At 24.8% G+C, this 6,378-nt stretch overlaps 2 pseudogenes; one reads left to right on the top strand and one right to left on the bottom strand.

Moving 5' to 3' along the window:
• Window positions 1-5,408, top strand: part of LOC108751498 — a 13,688-nt pseudogene extending 8,280 nt beyond the window's left edge.
• LOC108751500 overlaps window positions 4,384-6,378 on the bottom strand; it is a 7,140-nt pseudogene continuing 5,145 nt past the window's right edge.

Genomic DNA, 6,378 nt, shown 5'->3' with positions numbered 1-6,378 from the left:
CACTAATAACTCCACTACTATTAACATAACCAACATATGTTTATATATTAATATTAACAATATCAAAGAAATAAAAAAAATTTACATATAAATTATAATATCTAAAAAAACATATTTTATAGTTTTATTAAAAAATATTTTATTTATTTAATTACTTTTGTAAATTAAAGATATAATTTTATTATTAAAACAAAAAATCAAAAAAATATACATCTATATACAACACCTTTAATCTCCAAAATTAATATTCTCAATTAAACTATTTCTTGCCCTCCTCACTCTCCAATAATCTCCAACTACCTCCCTCTTCTTCTAAATTTTTTAAATCTTAAAAACCTTCCCTTTCCCTTCTTTTCCTCCTACCTATATGATTATAAACAAAATGTCTAACATAATCTTTATTATTTTTTTATTCACAACATTCTTAATTATATTCTTAATTTTAACTAATTATTTTAATATTAGATCTATAATTATACTTCTAATCATTCATTCCTTATTAATTTTTACAATAATATCATTCTGATCAAAAAACTATATATATTCAATTATTATATTTCTAACCTTAATTAGAGGATTCCTTGTTATTTTCTTATATTTTACTAGCTTAATTTCCAACATAAAAAATAATTTTATCATTAAACCTACCCTCCTTCTAATTTTTTATAAATATATCCATATTCATGATAATAAAATTTAACACACACTTTCACTCATCCTTTTTAAACTCTAATTTTTTTAATCACAATTTTTCTATTAACTTAAATAAAAAAATTTTTGAAAATATCTCAAGTATTATATATACATTTATCCTTACTACTCTAAGTTGCATAATCTTCCTTTTATTAGCAATATTTTTAATCATCGAAACATGCTCAATTAAATAAGCCCCATTACATAAAATCAACTAAATTAACACCCCGCCCTTATACAATCATACCAATACCAATTATTTCCTATATTTTTAATATTTTATCCTAATCCTATAATATATAATATTATTTACTTTATTTATATTAATATATTTAAAAAAAAACCACTTTTACTTTTATTAAATTTTATTCTTTCAACATATATACTAACTTTCATCTCCTCCCTTTTTATATGAATAAAGTAAATAAAATAATCAAACACTTTATAAACCTACCATCCGCCTCCAACATCTCTTATTGATGAAATTTTTGATTCCTTTTAGGCCTTTTCCTTATAAGTCAAATTATTAGAGGTTATTTCTATCCATACACTATTGTCCTAATATCAATATTGCTTTTAATAGAATTATTCACATCATTCAAAATGTCTCCAACGGATAAATAATACATAATATCCATATAAATGGAGCCTCTTTTTTTTATCTTCATATATATGCATATTAGATGAAATATTTACTATAACTCATTCAACCTAACTAACATCTGAATCTCTAGAGTTTCAATTTTCTTCTTATCTATATTAATAGCATCCTAGGATATGTTCTTCCTTGAGGTCAAATATCTTTTTGAGGAGCAACAGTAATTACAAATCTTGTTTCAACCATCCTCTATATTGGAAACATATTAGTTATATAAATCTGAGGAGGATTTTCAATCAATAACTTAACCTTAAACCGATTTTTTTCTTTCCATTTTATTCTCCCATTCATTATTATTTTATTTATTTTTATCCACCTAATCTTTTTACACTCTACAGGATCTTCAAATTCACTAGGAATTAACAGAAACCTATATAAAATCCCTTTCCACTCTTATTTTACTTTAAAAGATATAGGCTTCACTATTACTACCTTTTTATTTTTAATCATTGTTATACAATACTCATATATATTTAGAGATCCAGATAATTTTACTCCAGCAAATCCCCTAGTAAGCCCCACTCATATCCAATCTGAATGATATTTTCTATTTACTTATGCCATTCTTCGATCCATTCCCAATAAACTAGGAGGAGTTATCGCTCTTTTAATACCAATTTTAATCCTTTATACCCTTCCTCTTATTAAATCAAAATACTTTAACTCTTCCTCAACTATTATATTCACTTACCTGAACTTACTTACTGGATATTTATTAACATAATATCTTTCTCCTTTTAACCTGAGCCGAAGCACAACTAATTGAAATCCCTACATTCTAATTAGCTAAATTCTTACGTTAAGATACTTCATATTCTTTAATACTTAATTATTCTTTATTTACATTAAGTTTATTCTCCACTATGAAGATTGTTCTTCTTTGTATCGAATATTAGCCAGTGTATCATATTATAAGGCGGAAGAATATGATCAGATTATTGGGATAGTTATCTTGAATGCGATAAAAGTGCTGTTGTAAATATATTTAATGACTTTTTATCGCGATATTAATAAGTTTTACAATCAGAAGTTAATAATTAATAGTGAATCTAATTGCGATTTAACTGTCAGTATTTCATTCCGCTTTTATCAATAATTCATTAAACGTTGGTTTAGAAAAATTTATGTTATCGTATGTATTTTCGACGTTTTTGTACTCCCCCATTACTAATTTTATAAATTATGCTTCTATAATATAATTTTTATTATATTTCGAACAGCATTTATAATTGTACATTGTATTATAAAGAATTATTATTGTATTATTGATAATATATAAAGAATTATAATAAAAGATAATATTTAAAAAGTTATGATTGTAATATGATTGCTAATTATTTTATTGTATTTCGCAAATCATTATGCAATATGATTAGCAAAATACAATAAAATAATTAGACTTAAAATAAAAAATAAATTTAAAATATACTTACCTGCAAAAACGGAGTACTAAATTTATTAGTAACTCGTTTTTTTTACGGGTGAGTATATTTACAAAGAAAAGACCGACGCTAAAATCGACAAGGGTGATGGAGGGCCTCTAGCTTGTTTTTACTAAATTAAACCTTAAATTAACAATATATGATTGAAAAGTTTGAAGTATATTCAAAATTTCCATAATTGTTAGTAATTAATGTAATTATAGACTTTGAAATATACTTACATGCTAGTAATTTGGTAAAAACGAGCTGAAAATCTGCATAAAAAACATATCTTCATAATTCCATTTTTATGCAGACGCGTATTATGAGACAAAATTCGCTAAATTAATCTGTTTGAATATTCAATTTTGAGCTTAAAATTCAATAACTTTTATTTCCACTATAGGACATGTGAAATGAAAATTATCATTTAAGGACTCATTAATGAACATTGTATCATTAAAAGATTTATTAAATAGAATTTCTTTATGTAAATTTTATAATTTTTGAATAATTTTATAACTTTTTAGAAAAGTTTTCTGATTTTGTATATAATGTTTGAATTTGTAAATAATTGTTATACTTCAGAAGTGCTAAGAATATTTATTACATCTTTTAAATATAGAATATTTTCTTTCTGTAAATTCTTAAATATTCAAAGATTTCTTATTTTATAATTTCTGATAAAAAATCTGAAAAATTTAAGATATTTTTTCAGAAATTAAAAATTAAATAAGAAATCTTAGGGAAATTTTTTAGGATATTTCACAATTCACGTACTTAAACAAAAAATTCTAAAAAAAGTAGACTTTCTTAGTATTTCTGAAAGTTTCAATTAATTCGTATAAAAATACTAAGAACGATGTTCCAGATATATTCTTCTCTATTTTGCTTCAACTTTTTTTTTATTTTGTCTTAATTTCAATATTAATTACATTTAGAAAACTTATGTATTATTTAAGATATAAGATCTCATAGTCGTCTATTTTATTAACTAAATGCAATAATTTTTATGTCAATTTTTTTATGAATTTGAAAAGAATTAAAATATACACACTAATATGTGTCTTTGAGTTGGAATTTATACATTGTGTTTATATCGAGAATGGAAAAAATTTTTTGAAATCTATCATTTCTTAATCCAATATAGCGTCTAGAATTGTCGTACAACATCTTAAGAATTTACTTAAGACAATCTTAAAATAAGAACTGACTGTGACTGTCAGCCTTAAAATTAGATTTAGTCAGTAATGAAAATGCGTTACAAAAATTTATGCAAGTAGTGCGATATTATTGTAGTATGTAGTGATATACACATATATGACACGTAGTCCTATTGAATCAATAAAACAAACAACTATAGGATCTATATAATGGGTTTGTCGTAATTGTAATCAAGTACAGAAATAATAAGATGTTAGTGATATATGTATTAAAATAAAAATTATATAATAAAATTTTGCATATTTTTGAACAATTATGTTAATAATCTCTATGTCTTAATTTAATTACAAGAGTATTTTATATATATTATAATTTGTTCTAAACATTCTCTCTCTTTAACACATATAAACCTATATAAAATGTAAAGACACATAAACCCTCTGAATAGAAAAATTAGCTTTTGTCTAATAATTTTTGTAACTTTATCGACATTGGCTGCACGATTGCCGAGAGAGCAATAATTTCTTCGTATAGCTCTTAAGGACGTACGTCGTTTCACTATAGTCAGCGTTAAAAATTTCTCCATTATCTTGCTTCTGGTTTTGAAAATGGCTGAAGCGAACCAGGTTGTACCCACGACAAACAGTGGTTTATTTTCTTCTTCGTCCTGCAAAGTACGATAAATTGATCAAATGTGTAAACTTAATGTGTTTTATAGCAATGAAAGTGATATACCCAAATGCTTATTTACTTTTGGTTCGTAAATCTCTTGTTTAATGAAGTCGTGTACTTCTTTTACATATGGATTAAATGTAATATAATGTGGATCATCCATGGTACCATAGGTGAGTTAAATACTTGATTTACGCTTTCCTTTCTGCGCACTCTTTCACACGATCTCGAAAAGCTTCAAAATTATTTTCATGTCTGCAATATCGCCGATTAATTCAAACATGTAGGTATCCTGGATGATGCATTATTTTCACGTTTCCTTTAAGGACAAATATACTTACAAACTAGACGCCTCCTCGTTTACTGAAGTCATTTTCGCGTCTAGTTTAGTGAATATCTTAGTGATATACTGTAATAATTGCCAAATTCTGTTATTCCTTCTCCATTCAGAAAAGCCCCATGATGTACACAATTCTCCACTTTCTGGATTTTTAATGGATGAAATATTTGAGTTTCACAACTTTCTAAAACACATTTGAATGAAAAACAAACTATACGTAAAATTGATTATCCGCGAGTCAGTATTCTTACAGGACAATCTCCAAGTGGAAAGTTAGGAGGCAGTGTAATGGTGAATCTAAAAACTCCGCCTTTGTAGATTCCTTGCCTGAACTGTACACCAAACCATACTGTGACAAAATGTGAAGATAAAGTATTAGAACTTTTTACAATCGCTAGTTTAACTACATTAAAGTGAAATAGGCGAAACATATAGTATAGATATATTTACATCAGAACCATTATACAAGTCGTAATCGGGAAGAGCAAGATCTATAAAATAGGTTTACACCTATCAAAAACATACTAACATTTCAATAGAAAGAAACGTAGTATGCAAACAAGAAAAGGAAAAAGGAAGGGTATTTGTTCCTTGATATGCAAGTTATAGAATGGTATAATACTAATTCCTGTTTCGAAACATTAATATCACCGGTTAAAGTTATCACAGAAAATTGCATGCCAAATTTTGGATACACTAAACTTATACAACTTATATAGTCTTTAGCAATACTTACATAAAGCGTTCAAAGCAGATGGTATCACATAAATCCCCTTTAAATCTTGAGAACACCACATCTTGCTAAAAAATATCATAAAAAATCAGCTATCTTTTCATACACATCTGATAACATTACTAAACTTACTACTCAGACAAAATGTTGTATTCCTGTGAGAAAATAGCATGTTGTTTGTTGATTTACCACACAATTGGTCTAATCATTTTCGCAGACATGCCCAATGGAGAATCTCTATGATTGCTTCCTGATACAAGCTTCCTGAATGAGCCTTGTCTATTTAGATTATCATCCTTGCTGTCTTCGCTCTGAAATAAGAAACAAAATATTGTTATCGATTATTACAAAAATTATAACTAAAATATTATCACACTATTAAATGTTAAAATATAATTATTAAGAGTAAAACAAAATAAGTATATATAACTCTCCATTTTTATCGTTTCCAATTGGAAGAGTTTCTATATATATATATATATATATATATATATATATATATATATATATATATATATATATATATATATATATATATATATATATATATATATATATATATATATATATATATATATATATATATATATATATATATATATATATATATATATATATATATATATATATATATATATATATATATATATATATATATATATATATATATATATATATATATATATATATATATATA

Source organism: Trachymyrmex septentrionalis, unplaced genomic scaffold, assembly GCF_001594115.1.
Source record: "Trachymyrmex septentrionalis isolate Tsep2-gDNA-1 unplaced genomic scaffold, Tsep1.0 scaffold478, whole genome shotgun sequence".
Lineage (NCBI taxonomy): Eukaryota > Metazoa > Arthropoda > Insecta > Hymenoptera > Formicidae > Trachymyrmex > Trachymyrmex septentrionalis.
The sequence above is the reverse complement of the archived record's forward strand: the minus strand, read 5'-3'. Positions and strand labels throughout refer to the sequence as shown.